Source organism: Mus caroli, unplaced genomic scaffold (genome assembly GCF_978045245.1).
Source record: "Mus caroli unplaced genomic scaffold, Mus_caroli_1 scaffold_8, whole genome shotgun sequence".
Classification (NCBI taxonomy): Eukaryota; Metazoa; Chordata; class Mammalia; order Rodentia; family Muridae; genus Mus; species Mus caroli.
In genome coordinates, this window is record NW_028227263.1 from 60,673,923 (window position 1) to 60,697,093 (window position 23,171).

Here is a 23,171-nt window from a genome sequence, read left to right on the forward strand (position 1 = left end):
TTGAGTTTGTTTATGTAGTGGATTACATTGATGGATTTCCCATACGTTAAACCATCCCTGCATCCCTGGGATCAAGTCTATTTGGTCATGATAGATAATAATTTGATGTGTTCTTGGATTCAGTTTGTGAGGATTTTATTGAGTATTTTTGCATTGATATTCATAAGGGAAACTGGTCTTAAGTTCTCTTTCTCTGTTGGATCTTTGTGTGATTTAGGTATCATAGTAATTATGGCTTCATATAATGAACTGGGTAGAGTGCCTTCTGTTTCTATCTTGTGAAATAGTTTGAGGGTAGTTGGAATTGGGTCTTCTTTGAAGGTCTGATAGAACCCTGCACTAAATCCATCTGATCCTGGGCTTTTTTTGGTTGGGAGACTATTGATGACAGCTTATATTTCTTTAGGAAAAATGGGACTGTTAAGATCATTAATCTTATCCTGATTTAACTTTGGTACCTGGTATCTGTTGAGGAAGTTGTCCATTTCATCCAGGTCTTCCAGGTTTGTTGAATATAGCCTTTTAAAGTAGGATCTGATAATGGTTTATATATCCTCAGGTTCTGTTATTATGTCTCCTTTTTCATTTATGATCTTGTATATTAGAATACTGTCCCTTGCCCTCTAGTTAGTCTGGCTAAGGCTTCATCTATCTGGTTGATTTTCTCAAAGAACCAGCTCCTGGTTTGGGTTCAGCCCTGAGGTTTATTATTTCCTGCTGTATAATCCTCTTTGGTGAATTTACTTCCCTTCCTTCTAGAGCTTCTAGGTGTGCTGTCAGGCTGCTAGTGTATGCTCTGTCTAGTTTCTTTTTGGAGGCACTCAGGGCTATGGATTTTCTTCTTAGGACTGCTTTCATTGTGTCCTACAAGTTTTGGTATGTTGTGGCTTTATATTCATTAAACTCTGAAAAGTCTTTTATTTCTTTCTTTATTTCATCCTTGACCAAGGTATCATTGAGTACAGTGTTGTTCCATTTTCACATGAGTATTGGCTTTCTATTATTTATGCTGTTATTGAAGATCAGCCTAAGTCCATTGTGATCTGATAGGATGCATGGGATAATTTTAATATTTTTGTGTCTGTTGAGGCGTGTTTTGTGACTTATTATATGGTCAATTTTGAGGAGGTACCATGAGGTGCTGAGAAGAAAGTATATCCTTTTGTTATAGGATAAAATGTTCTGTAGATATCTGTTAAATCCATTTGTTTCATAACTTCTGTTAGTTTCCATGTCTCTGTTTAGTTTTTGTTTCCAGGATCTGTCTATCACTGCGAGTGGAGTGATGAATTCACCCTCTATTATTGTGAGAGGTGCAATGTGTACTTTGAGCTTTACTAAAGTTTCTTTAATGAATGTGGCTGCCCTTGCATTTGGAGCATAGATACTCAGAATTGAGAGTTCATCTTGGTAGTTTTTAACTTTGATGAGTATGAAGTGCCCCTCCTTGCCTTTTTTTTTTTTTTTTTTTTTTTTTGATTACTTTGGGTTGGAAGACAATTGTATTCAATATTAGAATGGCTACTCCAGCTTGTTTCTTCAGACCTTTTGCTTGGAAAATTGTTTTCCAACCTTTCACTCTGAGGTATTGTTTCTCTTTTTCCCTGAGGTGGGTTTTGTAAGCAGCAAAATGTTGGGTCCTGTTTGTATAACCAGTCCATTAGTATATCTTTTTATTCGGAAATTGAGTCCATTGATGTAAAGATAAATTTAAAAAAAAGTAATTGTTGTTTCCTGTTATTTTTGTTGTTAAAGTTTGGATTCTGTTCTTGCAGCTATCTTCTTTTATGTTTGTTGAAGGATTACCTTGTGTTACCTTGTGTTGGTGTTTTACCTTTATTATCCTTTGAAGTTCTGGATTCATGGAAAGATATTGTATGAATTTGGTTTTATCATGGAATGCTTTTGTTTCTCCATCTATGGTAATTGAAAGTTTTGCTGGGTATAGTAGCCTGGACTGGCATTTGTGTTTTCTTAGGGTCTGTATAACATCTGTCCAGGATCTTCTGGCTTTCATAGTCTCAGGTGAGAAGTCTGCTATAATTCTAATAGGCCTTCCTTATATGTTACTTGACCTTTTTCCCTTACTGCTCTTAATATTCTATCTTTATTTAGTGCATTTATTGTTCTGATTATTATGTGTTGGGAGGAATTTCTTTTCTGGTCCAGTCTATTTGGAATTTGCCATGCTTATTGTATGTTCATGGGCATCTCTTTCTTTGGTTTGAGAAGTTTTCTTCTATAATTTTGTTGAAGATATTTGCTGGCCCTTTAAGTTGAAAATCTTCATTCTCATCTCCTTTTACAGATAGGTTTGGTCTTCTCATTGTGTCCTAGATTTCCTGGATTTTTTTCCCATATTTTTTTTTATTGGATATTTATTTCAATTACATTTCCAATACTCTCCCAAAAGTCCCCCTACCCACCCACTCCCACTTCTTGTCCCTGGTGTTCTCCTGTACTGAGGCATATAACATTTGCATGACCAATGGGCCTCTCTTTCCACTGATGCCGCCTAGGCCATCTTCTGATTCATATGCAGCTAGAGCCATGAGCTCCAGGGGGAGTATTGGTTAGTTCATACTGTTGTACCACTTTGAGTTAGGATCTTTTGCATTTTGTATTTTCTTTGATTGTTGTGCCCATGTTCTCTATGGATTTTTCTGCAACTATGATTCTGTCTTCCATCTCTTGTATTCTGTTGCTGATGCTCACATCTATTATTCCTCATTTCTTTCCTAAGTTTTCCAACTCCAGATTTGTCCACTTTGGGTTTCGTTGTTGTTTCGATTTCCCGTTTTATGTCTTGGATAATTCTGTTCATTTCCCTCACGAGTTTGATTGTGTTTTCCTGTAATTCTTAAAGGGATTTTTGTGGTTACTCTTTAAGGACTTCTACCTGTTTAGCAATGTTTTCCTGTAAATCTTTAAGGACTTCTACCTGTTTAGCAGTTTTCTACTTTATTTCTTTAAGTGAGTTATTAATGCCCTTCTTAAAGTCCTCTACCAGCATCATGAGATATGATTTTAAATCTGAATCTTACTTTTTGGGTATGTGGGGGTATGCATGACTGGCTGAGGTGGGAGTCCTGGGTTCTGATGATGGTAAGCTGTGTTGGTTTCTGTTAGTACAATTCTTATGTTTGCCTTTGCCATCTGGTAATCTTTGGCATTAGGTTTTATAGTTGTCTCTGGCTAGAGCTTGTTCCTCCTGTGATTCTATTAGCCTCTGTCAGCAGTCCTGGGTTTTCAGCTCTCTTCTGAGTCTCTGTGGTGAGAGTACACTCTGCAGGCAAGCTCTCTTCTTGTAGGGAAGGTGCACAGAGGTCTGGCATTCAGACCTGCCTCCTGGCTGAAGATGAAGGCCCCAGACAGGGCCTGTCTCAGAAGATGTGTTGTTTCTGCAGTCTGAGCCCTCACCTGCACAGACTGGTCTCTGAGGGACCTGGGACAAAAGATGACTCCTTCACCTGCTGTGACAGTCAGAGCCCCCCCCCCCAGGTGACCACTCCTTCTCCAGAGGGGAAGGTGCCTGGATGTCTGGATACCAAAATGTGGTCTGTCCCAGAAACTGTGTAGCTTCTGCCTGTCACAGAAGCTGTGTCACTTCTGCAGTCCGCAATCTCACCCTCCACAGTAAGTGAATTGACCTGTGTAGACTGGTCTCTGAGGGACCTGTGACACAAGATTTTCCCTGCCCTGTTTCAGCAGTCAGAGCCCCCACAGGTGGCCACCTCTCCTCTGACAGGAAAGGTACCCAGATGTCTGGAGCCTAAAACGTGTCTGTCCCAGATGCTGTGTCACTTCTGCAGGAACACGGTACTCAAGATCTGCAACACTCAATATTTGTTCTTTGCATTTTAGATGTTTGTGTTTGAACGATATGTGATGGGAACATTTTCTTTTCTGCTCCATTATAATTGGTATTCTAAAAGCTTCTTTGTGTATTCATAAGCATTTTTTCTTAAGTTTGGGAAAATTTCTTCTGTAAATTTGTTGAAAATATTTTCTGGCTTTTGAGTAGAGACTCCTTAATTTCCTCTATTCCCATTATTCTTAAATTGGGTTTTTTCATGATATTCCAGAATTCCTGGAGTTCTTTGTCAGTAATACTTTTACATTTCACATTTTATTTGAAAGAATGATCAGTTTCTTCTATTCTATCTTCAATGCCTGAGATTCTCAATTTGCAGTATTCTGTAGGTGATGCTTGCATCTGTTGTTTCTTTCTCTTCACTAGATTTTTCCATCTCCAAGATTCCTTCAGTTTTTTATTTGTTTTCTTTATTGCTTATTGCTTCTATTCCACTTTCAGATCATGCACAGTTTTATTTATTCCCTTCTCTTGTTTAATTTTATTTTCATGTATATTTTAATTGTTTTTTCTTCTCGTACAACTTCTCCTTCTTTATTATATTTTCTTGCATTTAATTATGGGACTTATTAAGTTCCCCTTGAAAGGCTTCTATAATCTTTTTAAAATGAACTTAAAGTCATTTTCTTTTCTCCAGTTGTGTTAATATATATATGTGTGTGTGTGTATATATATATATATATATATATATATATATATATATATATTGCTGTAGTAAGCTTGCTATGTTCTAAAGTTGTCATATTGCCCTAATTTGGCTGTTTTTCTTTCTTCCCAGGGATTTTTCAGCCATCTGGATGGTTTAAGTCCCTGGATGTTCTTATTGAAGTAGGTATTGTGAAGTGGGATAATCTTGATGATCTTAATGTGATAGTCCTTTGGTGAGTGACAATGTGCTGAGGATTTCTTCCTCTGTTCCTCTTGATGCTGTCATCTCTGAGTAGACCTTTTCCATAAAATGGACAGATTAGCATGCCCCTGTAATAATGAACTTGCAAGCTACTAAGTATAAAACTGACATCAAAGTTGCTTTCTCTACAATGAGCATCATACCTAAGAGCCAACTGCAGGATTACTTCTGCCGATAATAACACTGCCTCCCATAGCAGTCACCATTCCCCATCGTTTACGTGCATGGCCACTCTACCTAGTTATCCAGCTACCAACTACTGGCCTTTCCTCCCCCCTGTACATGAAAGAAACAGCTTCTTAAAAATCAGTCCTGCATCAAGTCACAGCCACCAACACCACCAGCACAGTAGTCGTAGGATCCCCAATAGTCTGTTTTGATCTCACTTAGGTACATTCAGTGCATGTTTTGTGGGTGTTGTGGTAACTGTGGCCCCAGCTGCCAGACAGTCAGCTATGGCAAGTTATCCCAGAAGGCATTGTCTGCTCTTTCCATGTTTATCTTTCATTTATTAACATTCATTCCCATAAACAGCCATGACTATGCCAGTAGCTGTCATGGTTGTGGCTCTCTCTTACCCATCTACACACTCCCTAAAATGACAGTGCAAGTATAGTCCCAGTTTGGCAGTTCATATTTGAAAGTACAAGTTTTGTATAAGATGTCTAAGTCTTACTTCAAGGGCCTGTGACATAAAGACTTTGAAAATATTAATAAAACAGATGATTTTCTACACAGTTACCACATACCAAAGTTAAATGAACATCAGGTAAACCATTTAAACAGGCTGTAACAATAAAGAAATAAAAAGTCAAAAAATCCCCCCCCCCAAAAAAAATGTCCAGGGCCAGATGGTTGTAACATCTGCAAACTTTCTAAGAAGAGATAAGAGTGATTCTCTTGAAATTATTGCAATAAACAGAAACAAAAAGAGCACTGCCAAAAACACTCTATGTCCCTCCAATACCTAATCCACACAAAGACTTAACAAAGAAAGAAAATTTCTAAGTGATTTCTCTTAGAAACATTGATGCAAAAGTATTCCATAAAAATATTCCCAAACCAAATCCAGAAACACTTCAAAGATATCCTCCATCAAGAACACGTAGGATTTATCCCAGAAATTCAGGGATGGTTCAGTATATGAAAATCCATCAGTCTAACTATATAAAAAACTAAAATAAAAAAAATGCAGTAGATTATCTCATTGGATGCTAAAATCACCTTTGATAAAATACAACATCCTATCATGTGAAAGATATTAGAAAAATAGGGGATACAGAGGACATATCAATACATAATCAAAGCAGTATATGGCAAGTCAATAGCCAACATCAAACTAATGGGGTTAAAGCTAAATCATTTCCACTAAAATCCAGGACAAGTTTCCCCAATCTATTCAATATAGTCCTTGAAGTTCTAGCCAGAGAAATAAGACAATATAAGTAGATTGAGTGTATACAATTTTAAAAAGGAAGACATCAAAGAATTGTTATTTTCAAAATATTATATATATATATATATATATATATATATATATATATATATGAATTTTGGGATATATATATGCCGCAGACCCTCTGGGTCCCTGTGTCTGCGTGGAACGGAGTCTCTCGATGCGGGTGGGCAAAGCATGGATGAATGAGTGACAAACAGACACACACAGGAGAGTTCGTGTGTAGAATCTGAATGTAATTTTGCAACTCGAGCATCAGAGTTTTTATGCAGAGGACAATAAGGAAGTTGGGTGACATATTCACCAGGTACAATTGAGGTAACTGGAATCTTACATAAAACAGAGGAATGCAAACACAAAAGGTCTAACGGGAACCACCTGGGATAAAATTCATTGATAACAGCTGGGATCAACAAGGGCTCCACCTAAGATTAGAAGCTCCACTAATCTTAGAAGCCAGTGTCAAGGGCTTTGCGTCCTTGCCATAGTTCCTATTTTAGTCTCTTGTATAGTCCACCTTCCCCTTAGGCCATTGTAAATACGTGTGTATGGGTGTAACTCTGCTATAGTATCTTTTCTGGTTTCTCCTTTCGTCTGAAACTTCCTTCTTTCTTAGTGATGGTAAATTCCTGTGTAAGGGAGTGACTTAGCTTTTACAATCTTGCTGAATTCTAAGCCCATGATCTTGCTCAAGGACATTTCTAGGACTGTTGGAACACTGGTGGAAGGCTTAAGCCATGTCAGAATTCAATTTTAAAAAAAGCACTTATAATAGGAAAATACTGAAAGAGAGCACATGGATCCATACACTAGACTAACGCAGGAATGGAACTCAGGAATGAAAAATTACTGTATGGGTAGGGAACGCTAGACTCCAGGAGGAGAGCTTCTTTGAAACTCTTTTGCCTCATGAGTGACTTTTAAGCCTCTCGGCTTGTCCAGTTGACTAGACCGGGGCGTAGCATATATATATATATATATATATATATATATATATATATATATATATCCCAAAATTCTTCAAGAGAACTCCTTCAGATGATACACACTTGTGAGGCAGAGGAAGGTGAATTTCTGAATTCTATGCCAGCCTAGTTTACAGAGTGAGTTCCAGGTCAGCCAGGACTTTACCAAGAAACCCTGTCTCGAAGAAAACAACAAGAACAAGAACAACAAATATTCAGCACTGTTGTTGGAAACAAAATTAAATAACAATAAAATACTTTACACTAACCACAAAGAAAGTGAAAAACTCATATGACAAGAATTATAAGTTTTTAAACAAAGAAATTGAAGATATCAGAAGATGGAAAGAACTCACATGCTCATGGATAGGTAGGATTCTTAGAGTGATAATGGCCATTAGACTGAATATTATTTTCAGATTCAATGCAATACATTAGAATGCCAACACATTTTTAAAATGAACTTGAAAGAGTAATTCTAAACTCTATATTGGAAAAAATCCATAATAGTTAAGACAATCACAAACATTAAATAACTTTGGGAGAAATCTCCATTCATGACCTCAAGATTTACTATAGAAGAATAGTGTTAAAAACCCCATTGTGTCCATAGAGAAAACCAGACAGGTTGATCAATCAGATCAAATTGAAGATGACAAAATTAACCCACACAACTGTAAATGCTTGATTTTTGATAAAGAAGCTAAAACAGTACAAGGGAAATATGAAAGCATCTTTAACAAATGATGCTAGACTAACCAGATGTCTACCAATAGAAGAAGGCTACCCTCAGGCCAACCCCTGCTGCCCCGCCCATGGTAATAGGGATCCCTGCTTGGCCAGGAGGCTTTTAGGACTTGCCTGTGTTTCTTCACTCCTAGATCATGTCTATACTCTCAACTGTATACCTGTTAAAGGGTTGGTTGAGACAGGGGAAGATGTCACTCTAATAGAGTACAAAAAAAAAAAAAAAAAGGAATCATTGAGATATGCCCACTAGAAATTATGGCCTGGTCCCTCCATTACAGGAGTTGAAAGCGAACAGGCCACCAAAATTACTGCCTGACCTGTCAGTTGGCAGAACTTGGAAAGCAATCAGGGATCTGTTATAGCTATTGTAGCTGATGTTCTCTTCAACCTCTGGGGAAGAGATATTCTGTAAGACATGGGTATTCTCCTAACTATGGAAGATAATGCCTTTTTGATAATGTTATACAGCATTGACTAACTGGTCCTCACAGGTGTCAAAGTCAGGGTTCACTGCTAATTGTAATGGCCATTGTCATCAAGAATACTTGCCATCAAGGTACTTGACACTATAACATTAGACTGGCTGTTGAAAGCCCACACCTTGGTGGACCAGTGCCCCATTTTGGAATCTAGACTTTCTGTTCTCAAGGAACTTGTCTTGAAACAAATAGATTTGGGTCATTTGAAACCCTTAAATGGCAGACATAACAATCCCTACATGTTCTTAAAAAGAAGTCAAGGAAAATATATTTCTGTGGATCTGAAAGCCATTAATGAACATATTGAGAAATAGGGACTACTCAAGTGGGATTGCCTCATCCTAGTGCTATCCCACCCAAGTACCATGTGAGGATCCTAGATATTAAGGATTAGTTTTTCAGATTCCTCGGGTTCCCCAGGATATATATAGTTTTTGCCTTTACACTGTGAGAGCCTAGTAGGGTAACCAATCAAAAGATATCAGTGGACAGATTTACCTCAAGGCATTAAAAATAGCCTGATGACTTGTCAGCCATATGTGCCTGGAGCCATACAGGCAGTCACCAGGGACATTTTTATAGTAAAATAAATGGATGATTATTATGTTTGTAAATCTTAGCCAATTTGAGTTTTGAAAGGGTGTGCTCTCAGTTTTTTTTTTAACATAGAAAAACTCAACTTGAAGTTTGCTCCTGAAAAGATTCAGAGAGTTCCCCCATATGAATTCCTGGGCTTTTATGTCTCTGACAAGATTAAGGCCCTGAACTTCTTTATTGTTGCAAAAGAATTCAATTTCCTTGTGGAAATACAAAAATTGTGTAAAATTGTTAACTGTCTCAAAACATTCCTGCCTATTTCAGACCATGAGAGATGAATCACCTCTTTTCTCTGTTGGAAGGGTTTGGCAGTGCTTTCACCAGGGTTTCACATGTGAGACTAACATCTTAGTATAGAACATTTTGGTGCATCTTTCTGTACCAACTCTAGAAATGCATGATCCAATGAAAACCCACCTTGCCATACTTATGTGGTCCATTGATGGAGATTCTAATAGTGTTCGGGCAGAAATTGCCCCTCATGTGGTTGGACCAGTCCCATTTTGATTTACCTAAGGTTGCCACAAAATTTGAAATTGCATTACATCTTTCCCTTAAGGTAAGAGGCTTAGCAAAGAGAACTTATAACAGGGAATAAGACAAAATAATGCCACCATTCTCCCTACAATATTTTCAATGATTATTGGCAGATTCCATCAGATTTCAAGAAGTGGTGGGAGGGTTCACAGGTTCCTTGGATATTTACCCACCTCCAAACAAGTATCTTACTTCTTTGTTCCAGCTGCCAATTATTGATGAATCCCATAGCATTCCTAGCTCTCTCCCCATTCACAAGGCAACAATGGCTTTTTCTCATGGTAATAACATCATATATGGCATTCTTATCCAAAGACTAATGAAAAATGACACAATTCACATCCTCACTAATACTGGCTCATTGCAACTAAGTGAAATATTTAAACTCCCGAAACTTTCTGAGTGCTACCAACAGAAGCCAGTCAATATTATCTCAGACAGCCAATATGCAACCAAAACTGTACTTACTTTGTCTCTTCTTTATAAAAAAATATCAACCCTATATGTGTCTGAGTATCATATATCTAGAAGGTTCTCAAGAATAGGGCATATCATTTGTTCATCTCACACAGAAGATCTTATTCTAAATTGCCTGGAGTATTAGCAGAAGGAAATGAGATAACAGATGCCCTGATTATGTCTGTAGTCATGGAATTGCTAAAATAAGCAAGAATGGTATACCAGCAAATTCATTTTTCCATCAGAATTTACATAATATCTAGCCTAATTTGCTTATGTCAAAGTCTTTTTTCTTTTTTCATTTTTTAATAGATATTTTATTTACATTTCAAATATTATTCCCTTTCCTAGGTTCCCATCCAAAATTCCCCTATCCCCTCCCCATCTCCCTGCTTCCCAACATACAAATTCCTGCTTTTTGGCCCTGGCATTCCCCTACACTGGGGCATGCAATCTTCATAGGACCAAGGGTCTCTCCTTGCATTGATGGCCAACTAGGATATCCTTTGTTTCATACGCAGCTAGAGCCAAGATTCCCACAGTGTGTTTCCTTTAACTGGTGGTTCAGTTCCATGGATTTTCAGACACTGGTTATTTCATAGTGTTGTTCCTCTATGGGGCTGAAAACCCCTTCAGATCCTTGGGTTCTTTCCCTAGCTCCTTTATTGGGAACCCTCTGCTAAATCCAATAGATTACTGTGAGCATCCAGTTGAAAATTTGTCAAGAAAGACTCTAAGGAGACAGCTGTAACAGGCTCCTATCAGCAAGTGCTTATTGGCATCTGCAATAGTGTCTGGGTTTGGTGGTTGTATATGGGATTGATCCCCAGATGGAGCAGTCTCTGGATGGTCATTTCTTCAGTCTCTCCTCCAAAATTTGTTTCTATAATTCCTTACATGAGTATTTTGTTCCCCCTTCAAAGAAGTATCAAAGTATCCACACTTTGTTCTTCCTTCTTCTTGAGTTTCGTGTGTTTTGTATATTGTATCTTGGGTATTCTGAGATTCTGGGCTAGTTCAGGGACAGAGCTAAACAAAGTATTATCCACTGAGGAATGCCAAAGGGCTGAGAGGCACCTAAAAATGATCAACATCCTTAATCATGAGGAAAATATAAATCAAAACAAGCCTGAGATTCCACTTCAAACCAGACAGAATGGTTAAGATAAAAACATTTGTTGAGAGAAGTTGCTGGCAAGAATGTGGAGAGATAGGAACACTTGTCCATTACTGATAGGATTGTAAGCTGATACAACCACTCTGGATTCCATTTTGGCAGTTCCTCAGAAAATTTGACATTGTACTACTGGAAGATCCAGCAATATCATTCCTGGACATATACCCAGAATATGCTCCAACTTGTAAAAAGAACACATGCTCCTCTATGTTCATAGCAGCCTTATTTCTAATAGCCAGAAGCTAGAAAGGACCCAGATGTACCTCAACAGAGGAATGGATTCAGAAAACGGAGTACATTAACACAGTGGAGTACTATGCAGCTATTAAAAATAATGAATATATGAAACACTTAGTCAAATGGATGGATATGGAGGATATCATCCTAAGTGAGGTAAACCAATCCCAAAATAACACACATGATGTACACTCACAGATAAGTGGATATTATGTCAAAATTTTAACATGTTACAATGTCCTGTACAAGTTGCACAACTCTTGTACCATTGGAGCTCCTTGTCAGAACAGGACTCAACCCTAAAGTTCTATTCCACAAAGCTATCTGGCAAATGAATATCTCTCCATTACCCAATCTTGGATAACCTTAGGTATGTATATCTTGTGTGAGGTACTTGCTCAGCCTACATATACATGGTGGCCATGGTGTGTCAAAAGGCCTCTCATCATAGAAAGGCCATATAATCAGCAATTCTGGTAATGGGAGTAACTTGAGCCCTCACAACTGACAATGAACCAGCTTACTCATGTCACCAGTTTAGTACTTTCTTATTCTCATGTAGAATTTTTAATCCTCAAGGCCAGACAATCATATTAACAACAGATAGTTACGTTTAAAAAGTACTTACTTGGAACTACTCTGCAGAATCCAAAAGAGATTTAGACCAAACATTGGTAGAGGTCTAAATTCAACTGAACCTTTTCTCCTTTGATGAAAAATGGCTGAGCCTTGCTGAAAGACATTTGGCACTGACCAAGGGACACTCTCCTCCCATTGGTCAGAAGCAAGTTCCCAATAAACTCTCAGTGTCAACCTCTCACTTTGCTTTGACAGAGGGTCAGATTATACTTGTATTTTACCCCAGAATGTAACCATATGAATACGGGTGCTCTTGAGAGATTTTCACCAAATGACTTTGACTCGTCAATGTGTTGTAATTGAGCATCTTGTAAGGCTTTTTCTATCATTTGTAAAGCTTGACATGCAGCTGGGGTAAGTGCTCTGTGAGAGGAGATGTGGGTATCTCCCACTAACATGTCAAATAAGGGCTTTAATTCTGCTGATGGAATTTTCAAAAATGGTCTTAGCCAATTAATATCTCCCAGCAATTTTTGGAAATCATTCAAGGTATGTAGTTGATCTTTGTGAATCTCTAATTTTTGAGGAACAATTTTGTCAGGATAAATGAGTGGCCCTAGGAAGGCTCCCACTCGAGCAACTTGCACCTTTTTGGTGGCCCCCTGAAGTCCCCATTGCCCTAACATTTTTATTAATAGAGGGTATGCGTCTTGAAATAACTGTGAAATTTATGGTAAATCAAAATGTCATCCATATAAATTATCAAAAGTAATGATGGAAAATACTCTCTAACTGACTTAAGTGCCAATTGTACATACAGTTAACACATGGTGGGTCTATTCGCCATCCCCTGAGGTAGGACCTTCCATTGGTATCTTTTATCAGGCTCTAAATGATTAATGGCTGGGATTGTAAATGCAAATCTTTGCCTATCTTGAGGGCATAAAGGTATAGAGAAAAAACAATCTTTAATATCTATAATTATAATTTCCCAATTTTTGGGTAAGGCAGAAAGCAATGGTAGCCCTAGCTAAACTGGCCCAAACAGGCCTATTTGTGCATTAATTGCCCTAAGATCATGTAATAAGCGCCATTTGCCAGATTTTTTCTTATTTATGAAAATAGGTGTATTTCAGGGTGAGGTAGAGGGCTCTAAATGACCCAAGTGTAGATGTTCAAAAATCAGTTTTGTGGCTGCTTCTAATTTTTCAGAGGAGATAGGCCATTGAAGAACCCATACAGCTTCCTCTGTAAGCCATGGTATGGGCATGGAGCCCTCACCGGCCCCTAGGAAAAACCCAAACCTTGTCTCCCATTATGAACTTCTTGAGGGATAGGTTCAAGTCTACCCTGCTCTCGTTTCCCTAATCCCCTTCCTTCTTTATAGCCCATTTTCTTCATCATATGAACAGCTTGTGGTGAGTATTCATTAGTCAAGGTCATTCCCAGTGCCTGTAAATGTCTCTCCCCCAGAGATTTACTGGGAGTAGTAAAACATAGGGAGTGAATCGCCCCATTTGACCTTCAGGCGCTTGCCAGCTCAAAGAACAGGAGCTAACAGTGGGGCAGGACTGATAACCTAACCCTTGCAAAGAATGTGATGACTGAGTGACAGGCCAGGCTTTTAGCCACCAGTGGGAAGAGATGATACTTTTATCTGCTCCTGTGTCTAAAATCCCTTTAAATTGTTTCCTTCTATAACTAATTCTAAGGATGGCCTGGAGTCAAGAGGCATTATTAAATAAGCAGAATCATTTCCAGTAGAACCAATCCCTCTGGCAGCTTGAGGGACACCAGAGGAAGGAAAACAGTCATGTAGGCTTGAAAAAAAATTATTACCTGAGCTATTCTATCCCATTGTGAAATAGAAAAGACACCCTGAGGACAGGAACAGAGAACTTGAAGTTCCCCTTCATAATCTTGATGTACAACTCCAGGGTGAACAATAAGGCCTTGTAAGGTAAGGGAGGCCCGGCCCAGTATTAGGCTGACACTTCCAGATGGCAAAGGTCCTTTGTAGTCAGTCGGAATGGGCTGCACCCCCATTTGGGGCATTAGCATGAATCATGTGGTGGCACAGAGGTCCAATCCAGCCGATTCTTCTGTTGCCCTGCGGACTGTGGGGTCCACCTTTTGCCTGCCAGGATCCCATATGTTTTGGGGCCCTGAGATCTGGGGCCCTGATACACGTTTTTTTGAAATGGCCTCATTCTCTACTACATGAGGATATTCTGGCTTCAGGAGCCTGCCTGGGACGTCTTGACTGAGCAACAATCTCTGGCCCAACGATACCCTTTCCCACACTTAGAACACAGTCCTGGTGCTCTCCTTTTGACAAGGGCTCTACAGTCCTTTATTAAGTGTCCTGGTTTGCCACAATTATAGCAGAGTTTGAGCTCAGCTGTGTCAGGGCGTTTTTGCCCTAGTAGAATGGCAGCTGCTAAACCAGCATTAGTGAACGGCCCTCCAAGCTCACGGCAAACCTTTAACCAGTCCTGCAATCCCTTGCTCTTTCTAGGTGTAATAGCCACCCTGCATTCCTGCATAGCATGTTCATAGACCAACTGTTCAATTAAAGGCATAGCTGCCTCTGGGTCTCCAAAGATTCTTCCTGCTGCTTCTGTCATTCTAGGCACAAAGTTTGAGCATTACTCCTGGGTGCCCTGAGTAATCTTTGTCAAATGTCCACTTGCCTCTCCCTTCCTAGAGAGTGCCTTCCATGCCTTAAAGGTGGCAGCTGAGATCTGGGCGTACGCTCCCCAATGGTAATTTGTCTGGTTAGTAGCATGTTGTCCCTGACCTGTAAGCAACTCAAAAGTCCATGTTCTTTGGTCCCCTTCAACAGTGGCATTGGCCCTTGCCTGTGCTTGGCAGGAGTCTTGCCACAAAGCTTTCCATTCTAGATACATTCCCATGTTAGGAGCTGCAGCTTTTACTACAGTCATCCAATCACCGGGGGTCATTGCCAGAGTAGCAAGCCTTTCGACTTGCGCTATAGTAAAATTGGTGTTGACTCCATAGTTATGGACTGACTCCGCAAGTTCTTTAATCTGTATATATACTCCACCGGAGTGTAAAGGTGTCTGCCATCTGCGCCTTCATAGACTGGAAATGCTTGCTGCACTTTTCTCTGTTCCTCTTTTGGAAAAAATGAGTCTGAATGATACCTCTGCACATAGGGTGGAGGTGCACTACGACCCAGAGGTCTAGGGCCGGAAGACCGCACAGCGAACTGACAGTTGTCTCTAGCTGCTTCTGTCTTATTCTGTGACTGATTAGCTCGTCCTTCATCTGGCTGGTATCTTTCTCCCTCATAGCGAGCCGCTTCTTCCTCTAAGTCTGTTTCCTCAGAGGAGCTAAGTTCCTTATCCGATGTTGAGCTACTAACAGCTAGTGCCTTGAACTCGTCTAACGGCGGATAGAGGCTCCTTCCCTTATGTGCCTCCCCAGCTCGATCTCTCTTCTTCTCTTTCTTTCCATCCCTTTTTCTAAGCTCTCCCAGGGCATTCTTTCCCTTATTTCTCTTTTTCTCGGGCTCAAGGCCCGTGGAAAGGCCTTTATTCTTCGGTGCACCTTGTTTCCTCTCAACTCTTAACCTCTCTCCCTGCTCTGTCTCTGATAGACTGTCTTGAACCTCCTCCAGTATCCTCTGCCCCACCTCAACCATTTGCTGACAATCCTTGTCTGTTAAGCACGATCTTACCAGTTTTCACAACGGCATGGTCCCTGCTTTAAGTTTGCCATTCTGCTGTTCCCTAACTAAATCTCCTTTCAGTTTCTCCCAAGAGGAGATAGTTAATGACCTTGAGCATGCATACCACGGCGCTATGCGATCTATCTCTTTAGCAAAGCCCTCTATGGTCTTAGTGGCGATTTTTAGGCCACACTGCCTCAAGAACGACCTTAAGGCGGTCGCTACAGAGTGGGAGGTTCCCATACTGCTCGCTGCCCTGTTATCTAACAGTGCCTGACCATGACTGAGAACCAGTCAGCAGTTCCAGCGGTGGAAGCAGTACGTGATCAAAAGAAAAAGAATGAGCCCCATGAAAACATACAAAAAGGCCTCTAACACTGGAGAAATTTCAAGACCAAACATACCTTACAGAGCCTTATGTGTCCCACAATTCTGAACCGGGCCCACAAACGGGGGATCTCCCTTGCGCCGGTGATGGTATGAAGTTCCCAGGTTTCTCAGCGCCACTTGTGCCGAGCTATTGTTCTCATCGGCAAGAACACACTTGAACAAGCGGATTCTTTTGCGGCAAGCTTTATTGCTTCTTAAGGAGGGAAGACTCCGACCCCAGAAAATGTTGCTACTTATATAGCCCTCAGTGTGGCGTTTCAGCACCTGATGTGGCATGTCAGCTCCTGCCTTGTTGCTCGCCCATCACCTCATTACTATGCTCCGAGATGGGCAGTGACTAGGCGTGAGCTCACTCTCGTACTTGCACACAAGGCTTGTTTACTAGTTAGACACAGCAGAATCCAGCACCATCTTATAATGGCGATTGCTCACGGCACGGCTTACCACACCTTAGATGCACAAAAAGCATTTGACAAAATACAACAAACCTTCTTGTTAAAATCACTGGAGGGATGAGGAATTTAAAGCTCATATACAAACTTTATGAATTCCATTTACTGCAAACAAACAGCCAATTTCAAATAAGTGGAGAGATACTTGAAGCAATCCCATTATAATCAGGGAGAAGAAAAGGATACCCAAACTCTCAATATCTATTCAATATAATACTTAATGTGGTAGCTAGAACAATAAGACAACAACAACAAAAAGATCAAGTCATACAAATTGGCAAAGAAGAAATATGAATATTTGCAGATGATATGATAGTATACATAAGTGACCTCAAAAATTCTACCAGAAATTTCTACCAGAAATCTCCAGCTGATAAACAACTTAGCAATGTGGACAGATATAAAATTAACTCAAAGAAATCAGCAGCCTTCCTTTATACAAATGATAAACAGGCTGAGAAAGAAATTAGGGGAAACAACTCCCTCACAATAGCCACAAATAATATATTATATCTTGGGACAACTTTAACCAAACAAGTGTAAGACCTGTATGATCATAACTTCAAGTCTCTCAAGAAAGAAAGCAAAAACTATCTCAGAACATGGAGAGATATCCCATGGTCAATACTATTGCCATTTAATCCCAAAGCAATTCTCAAATTCATCTCTAAAGTCAAAAAACCCAGAATAGCAAAAACAATTTTTATAATAAAGGTCCTTCCTTGGGAATTACAGTTACTGACCTTAAGCATTACTACAGAGAAATCATAATAAAAACTGCATAGTATTGGCACGGAGACAGACACTTTGATCAATGTAATAGAATTGAAAGCACAGAAAAAAAATCACAAATTCATGAACACTTGTTCTTTGTCAAGTAATCTAAAGAATGCAATGGAAAAAAGTAAGCATCTTCCATAAATTGTGCTGGTCTGCCTGGCTGGCTGTATGGAGAATAATGAATATAGACCCATATTTGTCACCTTGCACAAAGCTCAAGTACAAGTAGATCAAGATCTTCAACATAAAATCAGATACATTGAATCTAATAGAATAGAGAAAGGGAAAGAGCCTTGTATTCATTGGCACAATGGGAAATTTCCTAACGAGAATGCTAATTGTTCATGCTCTAATATTAAGAATTGATAAATAGACCATGGGTGCAAACTCTGTGGACAATCCTATGGTCCTTAGAGGAGAGGAGTCTCTACTCCTGGACACTCTAAACCACCCAGGATCTTAGGAAGACTGGTGAGTAGAGTACAACATATGCTCCAACATTACTGGGAGTAACTGGAACCTACAGGTTCCAAAGTCACAAGAATCCCACCCAATCAGTGACGCAGGTTCCTTCTGTTCAGTACCACTCTACCTCGGCACAATCACGTCAGACAGGGTCAAGGTCCTGAGAGGTGAAGAGTCATCAATCCCTGGGGGCTATAACATGCAAAGGATCTGAAGATTCCAGGATCTCAGGATCACAGGAACTTGGTCACACAAGGATTTCAGTGTCTTAGAGGCAGTGTGACTACCAGGAACTTTGACACACTTAGAATCTTAGAATCACAGGATCTCAGAATCACATGATCACAGAGAAATCCAGACTCTGAAGAGTTCTGACTCAACTGAGATTATAGGAAGAACAGGATCCAATCAGATATAGGGAGGGCAGAGAGCACTTGAGATGATCAAATGGCAGCAGGCAATTATTAGAATAGACGCAACAGAAACCAAGTTTACTTGGCAGCATCAGAATCCAATTCTCCCGCCTTAGCAAGTCCTGGATACACCACCACACCAGAAAAGAAAGTAATGAGTCTACAGTAACTTCTCATGATGATGATGGAGGACTTTAGGAAGGACATAAATAACTCCACTAAAGAAGTACAGGAGAACACATGTAACCAAGTAGAAATCCTTAATGAGGAAACGACAAGAACAACAACAACAACAACAACAAAATCCCTAAAGAATTACAGTAAAACACAACCAAATAGGCGAAGGAATTGAACAAAATCATCCAAACTCTAAAAATGGAAGTAGAAACAAAGAAAAAATCACAAAGGGAGACAACTTGGGAGATAAAAAACCTAGGAAAGAGATCATGAGACATAGATGCAAGCATCACTAATAGAATACAAGAAATAGAGGAAAGAATCTCAGGTGCAGAAGATACCATAGAAAACAGTAACAAAACAATCAAAGAAAACGAAAAATGGAAAAATATCCTAACCCAAAATATCCAGGAAATCCAGGGGGGGAAAATGAGAAGACCAAACCTAAGGATAATAGGTATAGAACAGAGTGAAGATTTACTACTTAAAGGACCATTAAACATCTTCCACAAAACTATAGAAGAAATCTTCCATAACCTAAAGAAAGAGATGCCCATGTACAAAAAGAAGTCTACAGAATTCTGAGTAGATTTGACCAGAAAATAAATTCCTCCCAACACATAATAATCATAACACCAAGTGCACAAAACAAAGAAAGAATATTAAAAACATTAAACTCATCAAGTAACATATAAAGGCAGACCTATTAGAATTACACCAGAATTCTTGCCAGAGATGTTAAAAATTAGAAAATCCTGGAAAGATGTCACACAGACCATAAAGGAACACATATGCCAGCCCAGGTTATTATTCCCAGCAAAACTGTCCATTACCATAGATGGACAAACCAAAGTATTCCATGACAAAAATAAACTTACATAGTATCCTTCCAAAAATACAGCCCTTCAAAGGATAATAAAGGTAAAGCTCTAACACAGGGAGGGAAAGTAAGACTTAGACAAATCAATAAAGTAATCTTTTAACAAATCTAAAAGGAGATAGCCACATGAACAGAATTCCAACACTAAAAACAATTATAACAGAAAGAAACAATAACTTTTCCTTAATATGTCTTTATATCAGTGGACTCATCTGCTCAATAAAAAAGACATATACTCTCAGACTGGATATATAAAGAGGACCCAACATTTTGCTGCATACATAAAACGTACCTCAATGACAAAAACAGACACTACAGGAACAGAGACTAAAAGGCTGGAAAACTATTGCCCAAGCAAATGTTACCAAGAAACAAGCAAGAGTACCTATTATAATATCAAATAAAATAGACTTTCAACCTAAATATATCAAAATGATAAGGGGCACTTCATACTGAACAAATGTAAAATCCACCAAGATGAACTCTCATTTTTTTTTTAATTTTTAATATTTTTTATTACATATTTTCCTCAATTACATTTCCAATGCTATCCCAAAAGTCCCCCATAGCGCCCCCCACTTCCCTACCCACCCATTCCCATTCTTTTGGCCCTGGAATTCCCCTATATTGGGGCATATAAAGTTTGCAAGTCCAATGGGCCTCTCTTTCCAGTGATGGCCAAATAGGCCATCTTTCGATACATATGCAGCTAGAGATAAGAGCTCTGGGGTACTGGTTAGTTCATAATGTTGTTCCAACTATAGGGTTGCAGATCCCTTTAGCTCCTTGGGTACTTTCTCTAGCTTCTCGATTGGGAGCCCTGTGATACATCCAATAGCTGACTGTGAGCATCCACTCCTGTGTTTGCTAGGCCCCTGCATAGTCTCACAAGAGACAGCTATCTTTGGGTCCTTTCAGCAAAATCTTGCTAGTGTATGCAATGGTGTCAGCGTTTAGAAGCTGATTATGGGATGGATCCCTGGATACGGCAGTCTCTAGATGGTCCATCCTTTCATCACAGCTCCAAGCTTTGTCTCTGTAACTCCTTCCATTGGTGTTTTGTTCCCAATTCTAAGAAGGGGCACAGTGTCCACATTTTGGTCTTCATTCTTCTTGAGTTTCATGCGTTTAGCAAATTGTATCTTATATCTTGGATATCCTAAGTTGTGGGCTAATATCCACTTATCAGTGAATACATATTGTGTGAGTTCCTTTGAGATTGTGTTACCTCACTCAAGATGATGCCCTCCAGGTCCATCCATTTGGCTAGGAATTTCATAAATTCATTCTTTTTAATAGCTGAGTAGTACGACATTGTGTAGATGTACCATAATTTCTGTATCCATTCCTCTGTTGAGGGACATCTGGGTTCTTTCCAGCTTCTGGCTATTATAAATAGGGCTACTATGAACATAGTGGAGCATGTGTCCTTCTTACCGGTTGGAGCATCTTCTGGATATATGCCCAGGAGAGGTATTGCTGGATCCTCCAGTAGTACTATGTCCAATTTTCTGAGGAACCGCCAGACTGATTTCCAGAGTGATTGTACAAGCTTGCAATCCCACCAACAATGGAGGAGTGTTCCTCTTTCTCCACATCCTCGCCAGCATCTGCTGTCACCTGAATTTTTGATCTTAGCCATTCTGACTGGTGTGAGGTGGAATCTCAGGGTTGTTTTGATTTGCATTTCCCTGATGATTAAGGATGTTGAACATTTTTTCAGGTGCTTCTCTGCCATTTGGTATTCTTCAGGTGAGAATTCTTTGTTCAGTTCTGAGCCCCATTTTTTAATGGGGTTATTTGACTTTCTGGAGTGCACCTTCTTGAGTTCCTTATATATATTGGATATTAGACCTTTATCTGATTTAGGATAGGTAAAGATCCTTTCCCAATCTGTTGGTGTTTTTTTTGTCTTATTGATGGTGTCTGTTGCCTTGCAGAAGCTTTGCAGTTTCATGAGGTCCTACTTGTCAATTCTCGATCTTACAGCACAAGCCATTCCTGTTCTATTCAAGAATTTTTCGCCTGTGTCCATATCTTCAAGGCTTTTCCCCACTTTCTCCTCTATAAGTTTCAGTGTTTCTGGTTTTATGTGAAGTTCCTTGATCCACTTAGACTTGACCTTAGCACAAGGAGATAGAAATGGATCTGTTCGCATTCTTCTACATGATAAAAACCAGTTGTGCCAGCACCATTTGTTGAAAGTGCTGTCTTTCTTCCAGTGGATAGTTTTAGCTCCCTTGTCGAAGATCAAGTGACCATAGGTGTGTGGGTTCATTTCTGGGTCTTCAATTCTATTCCGTTGGTCTACTTGTCTGTCACTATACCAGTACCACGCAGTTTTTATCACAATTGCTGTGTAGTAAAGCTTTAGGTCCGGCATGGTGATTCCACCAGAGGTTCTTTTATCCTTGAGAAGAGTTTTTGCTATCCTAGGTTTTTTGTTATTCCAGATGAATTTGCAGATTGCACTTTCTAATTCGTTGAAGAATTGAGTTGGAATTTTGATGGGGATTGCATTGAATCTGTAGATTGCTTTTGGCAAGATAGCCATTTTTAAAATGTTGATCCTGCCAATCCATGAGCATGGGAGATCTTTCCATCTTCTGAGATCTTCTATAATTTCTTTCTTCAGAGACTTGAAGTTTTTATTATACAGATCTTTCACTTCCTTAGTTAGAGTCACGCCAAGATATTTTATATTATTTGTGACTATTGAGAAGGGTGTTGTTTCCCTAATTTCTTTCTCAGCCTGTTTATTCTTTGTGTAGAGAAAGGCCATTGATTTGTTTGAGTTAATTTTATATCCAGCTACTTCACTCTGGAAATCAGTCTGGCGGTTCCTCAGAAAATTGGACATAGTACTACCGGAGGATCCAGCAATACCTCTCCTGGGCATATATCCAGAAGATGTCCCAACCAGTAAAAAGGACACATGCTCCACTATGTTCATAGCAGCCCTATTTATAATAGCCAGAAGCTGGAAAGAACCCAGATGTCCCTCAACAGAGAAATGGATACAGAAATTATGGTACATTTACACAATGGAGTACTACTCAGCTATTTAAAAGAATGAATTTATGAAATTCCTAGCCAACATTCACGTGGAAACTGAACAACACTCTTCTCAATGATACCTTGGTCAAGGAAGGAATAAAGAAAGATGTTAAGGACATATTTAGAGTTCAATGAAAATGAAGCCACAACATACCCAAACTTATGGGACGCAATGAAAGCATTTCTAAGAGGAAATCTCATAGCTCGGAGTGCCTCCAAAAAGAAACTAGAAAGAGTACACATTAGCACCTTGACAACACACCTAAAAGCACTAGAACAAAAGGAAGCAAATTCACCCAAAAGGAGTAGACGGCAGGAAATAATCAAACTGAGGGGCGAAATCAATCAAGTGGAAACAAGAAGAACTATTCAAAGAATCAACCAATCAAGGAGCTGGTTCTTTGAGAAAATCAACAAGATAGATAAACCCTTAGCCAGACTCACTAGAGGGCACAGGGAAAGCATTCTAATTAACAAAATCAGAAATGAAAAAGGAGACATAACAACAGATCCTGAAGACATCCAAAACACCATCAGATCCTTCTACCAAAGGCTATACTCAACAAAACTGGAGAACCTGGATGAAATGGAGAAGTTCCTAGACAGATACCAGGTACCAAAGTTGAACCAAGGTCAGGTTAATGATCTAAACAGCCCTATATCCCCCAAAGAAATAGAAGCAGTCATTAATAGTCTCCCAACTAAAAAAAGCCCAGGACCAGATGGGTTTAGTGCAGAGTTCTATCAGACCTTCAAAGAAGATCTAATCCCAGTTCTTCACAAACTATTCCACAAAATAGAAACAGAAGGTACTCTACCCAACTCATTCTATGAAGCCACAAT

General features: G+C 39.4%; 1 pseudogene; it reads right to left on the reverse strand.

Moving 5' to 3' along the window:
• Positions 1-23,171, reverse strand: part of LOC147002943 (vomeronasal type-2 receptor 116-like) — a 438,646-nt pseudogene that overhangs the window by 96,226 nt on the left and 319,249 nt on the right.